General features: G+C 35.9%; 1 protein-coding gene across 4 annotated transcripts in view; it reads left to right on the top strand.

The window, feature by feature from the left end:
* Window positions 1-14,739, top strand: part of Cntn5 (contactin 5) — a 1,179,522-nt gene that overhangs the window by 228,947 nt on the left and 935,836 nt on the right. Inside the window, exons 2-3 of one of the 4 annotated variants that reach the window (XM_029481826.1) lie at window positions 2,881-3,011; window positions 3,204-3,256. The exons of 2 other annotated variants lie outside the window; for them this stretch is intronic. The gene's annotated coding sequence lies outside the window, so the exon portion shown is untranslated. The remainder of the gene's footprint in view (window positions 1-2,880; window positions 3,012-3,203; window positions 3,257-14,739) is intronic. One more of the 4 variants, XM_029481827.1, reaches the window with a different exon arrangement.

Here is a 14,739-nt window from a genome sequence, read left to right as displayed (position 1 = left end):
ACTTCAGAGAGATACTTTTGTTCTTTGCTTTGTTTGCAAATTTGACCCCTGAATATGGATTGCTGAAACCTTGATTACCTTGTGAATGTATAAAACAGAACATTCTCAATGTATGTAGAGAGGTCATATTTGTCCACATTATGGGTTAAGAAAGATATCTCTGGGGTGCTGAGCTCTTTGAGAAAGATGACGGAGATCATGGTGGCCTTTGGGTTGATCGTCTGAAACACAGCTTGTCTGCCATGGTGTTTCACCTGGCCTCATTTATAAGCATGGGCATAATTACTAGTCATCATGTTTAATTTTGAGGTATTTCATTATGAATAGGTGAATCTGTCTGTAAACATTTTACTCAGAAAAATCATCTCAAATATAACAGAATATATCTATATATATCTATATATATCTATATATATATATATTTATAGTGTGTGTGTGTGTGTGTATATATAGATATACATACATATAATAGACATATACATATATATGTAGCTTACAAAATGTTTGTTACTACTGTTCTATCATGTAAAGTATTCTGGAAGGTGTTGTATTCTGGTTTTGTGTTTATCAAATGTAACTATTGTGAAGAATCAAAGTTATTCTAAGTAGTTTTAAAATTGTTTTTTCCATAATTTGTGGGACTTTACCCATTCACCAATTTAGCTTGATGTAGATTAGAGATTAAGGATTTTGATCCTTTTGTATTTTAAGAGTGTTGGGTACCCAACCAATGGACAGAAGCTGGGGACTCCTGTGGTTGAATAAGGGAAAAACTGGAGGAAGCCGGGGAGAAAAATGACCCCGTAGGTAGCCCAGCAGTCTCTAATAACCTGGACCCCCAAGATCTCTCAGACACTGAGTCAGCAACCAGGTAGCATACACTAGCTGATATGAGGCCCTGACACATACACAACAGAGGACTCTCTGGTCTGTCCTCAGTGAGATAAGATGCACTTAAATCTCCAGAGACTTGAGAACCCAGAGAGTGGGGAGGTCTGATGGGGAGGGGTGGGGCTTGGGGACATCCTTTTGGAGACAGGGGAAGAGGGATGGGATGAGAAACTGTTGGAGGGCAGACCAGGAGAGGAATAATGACTGGACTGGAAAAAAAAAAGATAAAAGAATAATAATAATTAAAAAACAGTGCTGTGTCTTCAATTATGTCTTGGGGGGATTCAGGGTGAGCACTAACTGTTGTTTAGTGTAGAACTCCAGATAGACAAAGAACTGAAGGTCACTTTTGACTATTGTTGTAGTCATGCTCTACTTAATAATGTGGAAAAGTTGGCCATGAGAAAAAATGGATTTCTTGTTAGTGGTTAATAGTTCCATCGGCCCAAAGATCTGAGCTACAATTTTGAGGTTATTACACTTTTTCTTTTCCTACTCAGTTACCCCTAAGAATACATGTTAATGAACTTCATTAGTAAGTCTGAGTCAGGTGATCCAGTATAACTGTAAAGCAGTGAAACGCATAACTTAGGCAGCCAAATGTTACCTTCTCTCAGAAGCAAAACAAATCACAGCAAGCATCACAGTACTTCAGCCAGGCTTTGTCACCTAGTACTTCATAAATACACAAATCAACCAATCTGTAGGACTAAAAAGGTTTGGGAAAATATTTTCTATTCCTAGAATTTTTCCTAACAGAAAACTGCTCAGCAGCATATGTTACAGTCTAACTAGCAAGGAAAATTGGTGGTCTGTAAAGTTTTAATTGAATGAAAAGTAAGGATTTTGAGAGAAAAGTTTCTGGGCTATTGGTGTGTCAAATTTATGATAATAAGAAAGAGAATTCTGGGTCTTTGTTATTGATATGTTGTAGTTAAAACTTCCATATTTCAACCTGTTATATCTAGTCTGCCAGATGGAGGGGGGGGGTTCACTTCTTGTCTTGTAAAGTGACACTTAAAAACTCAAAGGCTTACAGTGGCCACTTCACCTTCTCTGTTGAATGGAGAAGCTTGCCAATTCTGCTCACCCTCAATTGCTTATATGCTTTCACAGCTATCTGTAAAAGAAAAAAAAAAAGATGTATTTTAAAAATTCAAAATTTCATATATTCCCTTAAAATGTTGAAATTTTATTCAAAGTTTGGTTTAGGAGTCCATAGTATAGTTCATAAGAAAAAAAGTCTTACCTTTGGTATCCAAGATAGCCAAAGGTGTATCCAGCTTTGTATCACAGAAGGAAAATGTCATTTAAGTTGCTGAAGATAAGACATTAACTTTCTGTGCACTTAGCATTGAAGAATTACATTATAATTACTAGGTTCATTTCTTTTATTTATAGAATTATATATTTTGGATTATATAAACTCATAAAACAACTGCAACCATAGATCAAATAATGTATATAGATATAGACCAAGTATAAACACATAAATATGTAAAGCATGTAAAGGAAAGTGTCGAACATCACAGTTGATAACTAGACACTCGTTAGAGTATTCACTAGGGTAACAAACTCACAAGGCATTGCTAATTGTTTTCAAGTTTTCACAGGACATGAATTGTTAAAGTATATTCTCTTCAAGATATAAAATTCTCTTTCTCTGCACATAAAATTGTGATAAAATAGCCATGTCACCATGGTACTGCCATGATCGCTACATGGTTTGAAATGGGATGGTCAGCACTCAGTGTGTAAGGTTTTCAAAGAATAGGAAGTTCTCGTTTTTGATTTGTGTCTTTTTTTATATACAGATGCACTCTATGAGTCCAGCTTCAATTTCCCCTTCTCTTTGTTTTAATCTGCATTCATCCTTCTTAATATTCATGCAAGAAGTAAAAAATATGGTCACCATGATTCTCATCTCAAGCCCTAATGAAGTAGACCATGAGGTTCTATTGACTGACAGATGGCTACTTTTTTCTTTAGACTTAGGCATCTGCTCTGAGACAACTGCCTAGTTCTTCAAAGAACTGAGTGTGAAAACCAAGGCCTCTCCCCAGTGTAATTACTGGGACAGCAGTGCTTATTGAGCACTAAACAAGGAAAAAACTTTCCAGGTAAATTCTTTTTCTCCTTCTTCTTTTTTATTTATTTTTTATTTTATTTTTTTTTTAGTGAATTCCTTTGTTGAATGCCAATGAAAGAACTTTCCAGAAAAATACACAGTGATTTGTTCTTTCTCTTTAGAAGCACAAAGTTAATATATTTCATATCATGTTTACATATTGAAAATTATTTTTAAAACACAGCACATGAATTGAAGATATTGGGGGACATGTGTTGGAGATGCCATTGATTGGAGGTAAGAGTGGATAGTAGTTCTGATCAAGATACAATATATATATGTATATATACAATATATATATATGATATATATATATTATATTGTATATATATCTCATATATATATGAGATAAATGTTTAAAAAGTGCTAAAGTGTGTTTAAAGTGTGTTTGTATTTTTCCTGGAATAACAGCATTTTACTACTACTGTGTCTTGAATAATTTCTTCCCACTTGGATTATCTAGCACTGATTCATCCTACAAATTGAAACTGAGGCAAGAAGCTTGTGTTTGTTGGCTCTGAGTACTAACACCATTATTCAGTCTGTGAGCAGTTCCCCATTTGAATCAATAAAAGGCTGAGAGGTCTTGACAGGCTATATTTTTTCTGATATTGATCTTGATGACCAAGCTGGTGCCCTAGAGTCTAACCATTGATTTTAAAGGGGAGGCCTGTCAAATTGGAGGCCAATTTTATGCTATTAAACAGATCGGGTCTTGTAATTAAAGAAAATGTCAGGCTGTCATATTTTACAAGAGGGCCATGGGGATATTTTCACGCAATTTTCAAACAAATTAGAAAGCATTTAGACCTGCTGGAGCCAAACAGGCCAGAACCAGTGTAGGCTTCACAGAAACCAAATCAATATGCAAGTGGAATGTCATTCACTGGCTTTCTGTTTTCCCAAGACTCAATGATTTAAGGAATAATTTATGATTCCTGGCTTTAATAACATGCACGGCTGCATCAACTTAAAGCACATCAAAGTCTTCTGAAAGAAAGTAACATTCAAATGAAAAGCTAATTTACTGTCAGGATAATGGAGAATGGTGAAGCCACTCTTTTTCTGCAGGCGTTGTCTTGTTTCCTTTTAGAACCAACCATAAATCCTAACTTTGTACTCCAATTGAATTACATATTTCCTTTATTCTTCTCCAAGTTTACAGATGGGTCATAGCATCATATAGCTAAAGGGTTACTGAGTAGCTTCTATTAAAGTAGAAGAAACAGAGAAACAACATGACAATTTGTTTTCTCAGTGTAGGTGGAAGATTAGTGTTTTCTACAGGTAATCTCAAAAATAGAAGAACAGATGCTAAAAGGTGCTCTTTTTAGTTGGGATGCTTGAGAAATTCTTACACACTATATGGTATTCCATTTTAGTCTGATAAACACTGAAGCCTCAAATAAATATAAGTCCTTGAGAGGCTTTTTTTTTTTTGTTTTGTAACTGAAGTCTGAGCCTAAATATGCTACAATTAAATAATAATTAACTCTGATCTTGTAGAAGAAAAAAAATGTTAAAGTACCACAAGGAAAGGAAGTCAAGTACACAATTATCTTCTGTAGAGTGAATATAAGTAACAGCACAGAAGAACATCCATTCATCATCTCTGAGCATTGATTTTGCTCTGAGTATGCCCTTCTGAAGACTCTGGTTTTCCAGAGAGGACTTGGCTAGGGTGTGAACTCATTACTCTCCATTCTTCCCATTTGTAATCTTCCTCTCCAGCCTCACTCTGCATATTTGGCATTGAGTTGTACTCAATTTCACAAATATCTTTGGCAACATTGAGTTTGTTTTAAACCAAGTAATGATTGACTAATCCAGCCTCATATTAAAATTTCCTATTCTAAAGTACCGATTTGATGTTGAAGGTATAGTGACCGTTACTGAACTTGATCATCCACCAGCTATCTAAACCTTTCTTTCCTTATGTTAGTGAGAGTTCAAGTGAAAGTTTTTAGAGCAAGTTGAACTCATTGATTCATCTTTGTATTAACTATTTTGTCACTGTTTCTCACTCACATCCTCTTGTTTCTTTAAATATCTAGTAGCAGTGCAGAGCATGCTTTTTTGAAATTTTCAGTCATAAACACAAAGTATTGATATTTCAGGTTCTGTGTCATAATTCTGAAATGTTTCTTTTTGTTCTAGTATACTGCTTAATGCAAGAAACCTCAAGAGGTTAGTCAGGAATCACTACATGGCTCTTGACTTACTCTTAAATTATAAACATATAGTCTTACACCATTTTTCTTACTCCATGCTACATATTCTTTCTGGGTTCTAGAAAAGCACTGGACAGCCAGTAATGGTTCTGTAGACTACAGATCCCTACTCTTTGCTTGCTTAAAGGATTCTGGTCCATTTTGCATCAGGAACTTCTGTCATTTTCACCTGTGCTTTTGCAGTCCTGTAACTGGCTGAGGGTCTAATGTGCATTTCCAGGGGAAATACCTGAGATACACTAGACAGGTGTTGCCATCTTTTTGTTACAGACCCTGTCATGTCTTAGTTGGTATTACAGATTCCTTGTAACAATATTGGTGCTTCCTACTTCCTATCTGTCTTTCAAATCCCAGAAAATGTCCCATGGCATAGAGATCAAGTTGGCTCTTATATCTCAACTTATAGAGGGTATTGTTTAAGTGGCTGTTGGTAATAAAAGCCCAAATTATTTTCGAAATTCTTTAAATATTTCCAGTTTAGTACATGCAAGTTATAATTTAAACGTTGTAAAACCAATCATACACATGTATGTCTGAAGCATGCAACTTTGCCACATACATGCTTTAACTTACATATTAATAAACAAGTGCTTTATGTAATACTATTCATAAGTAATGAGAAATTAACTGTAAATACATATTTTTCTCAAAATCTTTGTGCAGGAATCAGGCAATAAGAGAATAATAATGGACTCAATTATATAAAAAGTCAGTAAGTTTAAAGTAAGCTTTAATACAACATATTCTCAGTTACCTAGTGATGGTATACAGGAAATAATTAAAAATAATTAGGGAAAATTTTAAAATAATATTGTTTGATGTGATTATTTTATGGATATATAGATACAACCTTCAAATAATGTTCAAAATAGTTCAAATCTGGGCAAGCTGATTAATGTTAATCATACTTCAGATTAATGACTGCATACATGTATATTTAGTAAAGATTTCTAGAGTAAGACATTACTGCTGATTAATAATTAACAGAAGAATCATAAGGCAACATAGTATACCTAAACAATTTGACAATAATAATTACAATTTTCCAGTTGCTCAGATATCAGCCCACAAGAAAATGTTACAAATGTTAAGAAGCAAATAAATTAGAATTATTCCTATCGAGTCATGATATATTGTATCTGAAGAGTGAGTCCTCTAAACATTTTAATTTTATATCCATATAAAATTTGTTCCATTCTCCAGTTATGTTTAGTTTTCCTGTAATGTCATTATCACATCCTCATGCAATGGCTGAACAGTTGTCATAAAATGACTATAGAGAGAAACAACTTATCATCGTGATACTGAGGGATGGTATGTCCTCTATTCCAGACCAACTAAGAAAAGGCTTTCCCAATTACTATGGTGGGGTTCTCACCTGAAGTCCTGCTTCACAGTTTAGTAAACACATAATTATCGGATTTTTTGAAGATATTTTTATTTTATGCCTTCATTTTAAAAAGAATTTTTGCAATTAGAGTCCCACTGCACCTGTGGAGGACTAAAGGACTCCAAATAATGGCATTTGGTCCTTGTTTTTTTAGGTGTGAGACTGCCTTTGGGTACTTGTTCTTTTTGTTTGTTTGTTTATTCAATATGAAACACTTTTCATAGAGGACTGAATATAACTCAGTGCTGGATCTGTTTCCAATAATTTAGTAAATATAGAGCTTTATAGAGTGTTTATACAGTGTTTCCCATGTTTCAGATAATAGTTCTGTGATATTAAGAAAATTTTATCTTTTCAATTGGTTTTTTTTTTTTATATTAAACACAATCTTCCATGGGCCAAGAACTATAGGCCCATGATCCCAGCACTGGGAAGTAAGCGATAAGAGGAACATTGATACACAGTGAGGTCTCTTCTCAAGAAAACCAAGGAATAAGATGAGCCTCCAAGAAAGGTTGTTTTCAGAGAGTGCTCAAGACCCAGAACTAACTCTGAGTCACTAGACAAACTGAGCATCTGCCCCTCCACAGGCCTGAGCACAGGAAAGGGGAAGAAAGGCTCCTCAGGGTAAGGAAGTCTGACTTGTCCTTGCTAATTAGACAGAGAGATACTGCTGGCGATGCAGCAGCTGTCACTGGAGGCTCATGTGCTTATAATGCATAACATCTGAACAATTGAGAATTTATAATTATAATGATACACATTGTCTAATTCATTTAGGTAATTACTATTTAGCCTTGTGACTCTTTGGTTAATTTTCAATAATCAGCAAATTATTTCTCTAGATTTGAAGAAGAATTAACATAATCAAACTTCTCAGGTTTGTACTATTTTTGAAATCATTTGAAAGTCGTGTCTATACACCCAAGTAATAATTGCTCCAATTTATACCCATGCATATAAAGCACCAAAATCTACCCTTTTTAATAGTGCTAAAAACTGCAAAGAATTATTGAAAAATATTGTCTTCTTATCACTTATGTGCCTGTATATTATATATAAGTGTATGGATATTATGCAATTGCCAAACTCCCTGTAGGTTTTCACAATGCTTAAAGTATACAAATAACACAACAATGAGTGTTGAAATTGTATTTTAGCCAGAAGCAAAGTAGCCACCAATTCATTCTGTGTGATCTGACTACTCTGCTCATTTGAAATATACTATATGAAATCCCAGTGAAATATGCTATATAAATCCCAGTGAAATTCAAAGGCATGCCTTAGATTAAGCCAACAAATAAAAATCAAAGTTGGAATTAAATATTACATAACAGTAGCATATGTACTTTCTCAAAATTGTAATGGAGTGATTTTGAAAAAAGTTCAATTTAAAGCACCAAGATTAATGATGGCATGTCTTATTTTGAAAAATGAAGCAACTGTCTCTTATCTCATATGTACCTGAATATACACATGTGTGTAAGAGAGGGAGAGATGTTAGGAAGAATTTACGCATCCTCTCTTTCAAAAATTATATCTATCTATCTATCTATCTATCTATCTATCTATTCACTTATTTATTTACTGTGAGGATATGATCCACTATAGGTGTGTAAGGATTAGAGGGCAACTTGTAGAACTTGGTTTTTATCTTCTGTTATGTGTGTCTGCTGAGCCATTCTTCATCAGAAACCTTAAATTATTGTTTGAGGTTAAGTTCCCTTAGGGTTAGAGATCACAGAACTGAATTCTCTGCAGATTACTCATAGATATCACAGTATTTACTTCATGTATGAGCCACAGAAAATATTTTGCATCCGTGTAGTACAGAAGTCTCCAGTGTTTATTTTAATTCAGAAGTCAATGTGTACTTTGTTTGGTGGCACAGGGTTTTCACACCAGAACTCTGGAACTGAGGCAGATGGATTTCTTTTTATTCTTTGCACTCAAAACCAGCATGTTTTAGAACAGGTTCTAGGAAAAACAGGTTCTAGGACAAGGAGAGCTACATAAGAGAGAGCCTGTCTCCTAACAGAAGTCGGTGTCATGCAGCTGTGGTTCAGAACAGCACTACTATCTGCCTTCTGCAGGTTTTATACCAGGAATAAATGCCACAATTTTTCTTTGTCTGCCCTGCTTCAGGTTACTGTTAAAAAAAACAATTAGCATATTTACTATGATATCCTTAGAACATTCAACAAGATTAAATTAGATTTAAATAAATATTATAGACTATTCCACTCACAAACTCTAGAGTATTTCAGAAAAATCTGAATTAATCCTGGTTCCCTAAGCAACCAAATGAAAATTGGAAGCATGGAGCTATGATGCCTTCTGTTTACAAAAGAACATGTAAGATTGTAATGAAGACAGTCACTCTGTTATTAGGTCCCACAAAAAGGTCTAGGTAGAATGGGCTCAGAAGAAATCAGAGTAGAACACAGAGAGGAGCTTGAGATAATATCACTCAGATTGTTTTCTTCCTTTCTTTTTTCTTTCTTTCTTTCTTTCTTTCTTTCTTTCTTTCTTTCTTTCTTTCTTTCTTTTTCTTTCTTTTTCTTCCTTCCTTCCTTCCTTCCTTCCTTCCTTCCTTCCTTCCTTCCTTCCTCCCTCCTTCTCTCTCTCTTTTTCTCTCTCTCTTTCTTTCTTTCATTCTGTCGTTCTTTTTGATATTTTCTTTATTTACTTTTCAAATGTTATCCTCTTTCCTGATTTGCCCTCTGAAAAACACCCTCTGCCTACCCTCTACTCCCTCTCCCTGCTCGCCAACCCACCCACTCCCACTTCCTGGCCCTGGCATTCTCCTACACTGGGGCATACAGCCTTCATAGGATAAAGACCCTCTCCCCATATTGATCTCTGACTAGGCCATCCTCTGCTGCATATGCAGCTGGAGCCATGAGTCCCACCATGTGTGCTCTTTGGTTGGTTGTTTAGTCCCTGGGATCTCTGGGGGGTACTGGTTAATTCATATTGTTGTTCTTCCTATGGAGCTGCAAACCCCTTCAGCTCTTTGAGTCCTTTCTCTAGCTCTTTCATTGGGGAACCTATGCTCAGTCTAATGCATGGCTGTGAGGATCCACTTCTGAATTTGTCAGGCACTGGCAGAGTCTCTCAGGAGAGAACTATATCAGGCTCTTATCACCAAGCACTTGTTGGTATCCACAACAGTGTCTGGTTTTGGTGACTGTATATGAGATGGATCCCCAGTCTCTAGATGGTCATTTCCTCAGTTTCTACTCCACACTTTGTCTCTGTAACTCCTTCCATGGGGATTTTGTTCAGAGACAGATTCACTGGCTGCTATGAAAACAGCTGATCAACGGCTTTTGGGTTTTATTTGTTTTCTAACACTGGCACACTTAAAAAAAATAAGGTAACAGATTAGAAATCAAACATGATCCAAATAAACTTTAGCAATCGTAAGAGAAGTCAAGGTCTAAATCAGTATCTAGAACAGATTATCAGGAAATTTGTCCATTTTCAGTTGAATTCTAGATAATTCCACATACATCATCATGTCTATTGTTATCAAGATGTTTTTTGTTATTAACTTTACACTTGAATCTGTCATTCTTAAAACATATCCACCTACTAATTTGTTGTAGACCTGGGGATCCATCCCATATACAGTCACCAAACCCAGACACTGTTGTGGATGCCAACAAGTGCTTGGTGTCAGGAGCCTGATATAGCTCCGCAGAAAGCTAAAATGTGCTAAGAAGGACATGGTAACTAATTTAGAGTTCTATAAAATCTGTTTGAGTTTAGCTTCTCATAGAACACAGGCTGTGATGGGATAACAGAGGTAAGATCCTTCAATTCTCTCACAAAAGGGGTTAATTTGCACACAGATAACATCCAGTAATATTGTATATTAGGATTATAGAGGACATTTTTAAACCTGTGTCTAGGGCTGGAGGGGGAATTCTGGCTAGCAGCATTTGCTGCTCTTCCAGACAACTCAAGTTCTATTCTTATCAACAGTGTCCAGGGGCTGACAATATCTTACAACTCCAGATATAAGGGATCCTATACCCTCTCCTGGCCTACACAGCACTGGTACTAATGTGCATATACTCCCACGAAGGCACACAATTTAGAAACATCAAAGAAAAAGAAAAATGTTTATAAAAATCAAGGTTTTTTGAAAGATTTCTTCTTTTAATTTTCAATTACAAATTTAATTTAATATTCATATACTTGGAAAATTTGCCATTATTTTATAACTCTTGAGTGTTATTTATTCCCTCCGTTTGTTGACTAAACAATGAATTGATCTTAAAAAGAAAACATTCTAGGGGAGTACATACTGGCTTCTAATGAAAATCAACAGGCAATCAAAAAGCTGTTTAGAAGCCTGATAGAGCATGCAGTTCTGACTCTGATGACTCCGAAAGGGCTGAGATGCAAGGTAGATGAAAGACCTTTTGGTCATGCATAGCAGAAGCAAACTTTCAGGTCCAGGTAATGAAAAGATATAGAGAAGGTGAGTTATGATAGTTTCAAACGTATACGTAGCCTCTCAGGGTATAACTAATGGGACAAGTTAGATTGAATAGGAGCCCAGTGTGCTGCGTGCATGTGTTATGAAACAGTTCAAACCACCAAACAGAACATATCCAGTTTTCCAAAGCTCCTCTAAAATTGGGTATATTAACAAGAGATTTCTGAAAGAAAGTGATTCTTACAATCCTCCCCCATGAGACATTCTATTTATTTGTTTTAGGTATTAATTTCTGGTGATTTCTTTTTCTTTATTTTTAGATCAGAGGGTTTTATAAAAACATTTTTATCCAGCACATTTGACCAGAATATTCCTCTTGCCCTGGCATCTCCCTCCCTTCCACAATTGGTGCCCATGTTTTGATGATGATTTCTTTTCTGCTTTCATGTCTTATCCACAAATGTGACCTCATATAAACATAGATCTTGGACCCACAATCTAGAGAATGTGTGTACCCAGTCTTCTGAAGTACACTAGTTTTGATATGATGTCGCATGCTTTTCTCTCATCAGTGCATTCATTTTTCTGAAAATGACCCATTTCCTTTTCTCTTGAGTTATTCAAAAATTTCATTTTCTTTATGTAGTCCTCTATCAATGGACACCTACTTGGTTCTATAATTTACCTGTTTTAAGAAGTATCAAGTGTCAGTGCACATGTATCTCTGTGATTTGTTAACTCAGTGACATGTGGCCTTGTAGTCAGGAGGACTACAGATAGGACATGCGGGAGATACATTATTAGTTGTTTGAGGACCCTCCATAGTGGCTTCCATAGGAACTAAAGTGGATTACCTTCTCACCATTGGTGTCTGCATCCTTGTCAGGTTAGTTATTTTCTTTTTTCTTTCTATTTTTGCAAATAGATTTCCTTTCATACAATATATTCTGATTATGGATCCATTTTCCCAACAAGTCCAAAATCCATCCCTCACCTTTCCTACTATTGGACTCCACACCATTCTGTAATTTGTTATAAAAAATTTAGTCTCTCAGAGAAAGATAATAAAATAAAGTAAGATAAGATAAAACAAAGCCAAACAAACTAGAATAGGACAAAAAAATAGGGAAAAAAAGCCGAAGAAAAAGCTGAAGATACATACACATGTAAAAGCAGAGACATACACCCTCTTAATGTCTATCATCCTGATGGGCAAGAATGAATGTAACTTCAGTTTAAATTAGCATTGCTCTGATAGCTACAGGGACACTCAACATTGCTATTTCATTCATTCCCTGACTGTGGACATGTCACAGTGTGTCTTTGTAGACTTATGTCATCTTGCTTTGATAGGTGATGAGCATGTTTGCTAAGGTCAATTTCCTTTCACCAACACAAGGATGTGATCTCTTTTATTTTCTAAAAATATTTTTAAATTTTAAAAATGTTAATGTTTTTATATGATATGACAGTGTATTTGTGATATATACATAGGGATGTAAGTGTCCATGATCTCAGTCTTTTCATTTCCCCCTGGAACTGTATTTATGGATGGTAGTGAGCTACCCAACATTGGTTCTGGTATCTAACTCAGGTCATCAGAAAGAGCAATCAATGATCTTAACTTCTGAATCTTCTCCCCAGCCCTTTATTTTATTTTAATTATCATACTGTGTGAATATGTGTTAATGGGGCAAAGGATGATATTTTATTACACTGTACCCAATCAAGTTGAAATCTTTAATCTTGTTGTTTTCTTATTATCCCTCCATATGTAGAGTGGGAGCTTGACTGTCTGGTCCAGAGGGAAGCATATTCTTCCCTTAGTCAGAGAGCTGCCAGAGTGCAATGAAAAGGGAAAACAGTTGATTGTCATATGCAGTGGGTCAGAAAGAAGTACCTATTTCTACAATGACGTTAAAAATTAACAAACAGGAAAAAGAAGAGGAGAAAAGGAAGATATGGGGCCTGGTGTTGATGGGAAGAGAGGCTCACAAGGTGAAGGCACATAATAATGGGATATTTGTCTTCATAGGGGCATGACAGGTCCTGTGGGACGGGAAAGGTGTCTTTAAAGCGTCATTCTGCATTGTGTGTAACGGACAATGGGTTATTTTCTCATGGGCATTGATTCCCTAGGTCAGCATCTGTAACAAACCCCCAAACACAGGTTACTTTGAGAATTTTCATATTGCATTTTGAGTGGCAAGATATTAGAAAAAGAAGATATTGCTGTTAATTCCAGAGAGAGTGATGCATCCACTATAAATCAGAGAATAACAACAGCAACCCATGGGAAGAGAAAATATCAGATAATGCTGTGGGGGGAAAGGTTTTGAACAGTTATTTACAGATTTTCATCCTTTATCTTTGGCGAAAGAGAGGTCTTCAAACACTGATGTTCAAAGATTAACACTTCAGTTTTGTTGATGGGAAGCTACAAAGCGGTTATATTCAAGCATGAGTCTCGTTAATCGGTGTGAGGCATGAATGGCTATTGGGAGACAATGGCCACCTTCTTGTTTGAGAAAATCGATAGGTTGAACTCAGTGCTTGTTGGAGGCAGAAAGGAAAGCCAGATTTGTCTCCTAATTCTGAGTCAGAATGCCATAATTAGTAACTATTGAACAAAACAGTCAAAAATATAAAGGGATAAGTACAGCAAGATGAAAGTTTGGTGTTTTGTTTTGTATGGTTTTGTTTTGCATGGTGTTGGTAGACAAAAAAGACATAGAAAATAAATAATACTGAAAAAGTAAGAGTTATAGGTTGTGTGAAAAAAAATGCTTGTGAGGTATGGGAGACTTCCCTGTAAGTGGATTGGTTAGATGGAGAGATGGAATCTGCATCCTAGAAGCCTCCTTGTGACAGGAGGCTACAGATGACACTACTGGTGTTAAATTCTTCATTGTGAAGTGCAAGTGTTGTGTGGGAGGAGTGGGGTCTGCTGATGGTGGAAGAGAGCAGCAAAGCAATAGATGAAAATGCCACAAGGCTTGGGGCGTGGAGGCACACCCCTTTAACCCTAGCACTAGGGAGGAAAGGGCAGTGCTCTAAACTTCTTCATACAAATATATACAGATATATAGTGTGTGTGTTTGTGTGTGTGTGTGAGTGTGTATATATATATATATGTATATATATATGTATATATATATATATGTGTGTATATATGTATATATATGTATACACATTCACACACACATATATATACATATATACACATATATATTACCTTTATTCAAATTTAAATGATTACAGGAAAACAATACACATTTTATAGCAATAAACTCTAAGAGAAAAATACGATGAATATATTTAAATCTAACTATCATCTTCCTTCCATTCTTCCTTATTGTTTCATAAAGTGACAGGGTTACTTCTGGCATTTTCCTGTGTGTGTGTGTGTGTGTGTGTGTGTGTGTGTGTGTGTGTGTGTGTGTTTTCAAAATAGGATTACTGTATGTAATAGTTCAGGCTGTCCTGGAACTCACTCTGTAGACCAGGCTGGCCTCAGTCTCACAGAGATCCACCTGCCTCTCCCTCCCAAGTGCTCAGATTAAAGTCATGTGTGAGTGTTCTCTAATTCGCCCGCGAATAAGGACACCACACACAATAGGGTTCTTCTGCAGCAAGCTTTATGCGTCTT

The sequence above is a fragment of the Mus caroli genome, chromosome 9, assembly GCF_900094665.2.
Source record: "Mus caroli chromosome 9, CAROLI_EIJ_v1.1, whole genome shotgun sequence".
Taxonomy (NCBI): domain Eukaryota; kingdom Metazoa; phylum Chordata; class Mammalia; order Rodentia; family Muridae; genus Mus; species Mus caroli.
Note: the sequence above shows the minus strand (reverse complement) of the source record. Positions and strands in the feature narration are given on the sequence as shown.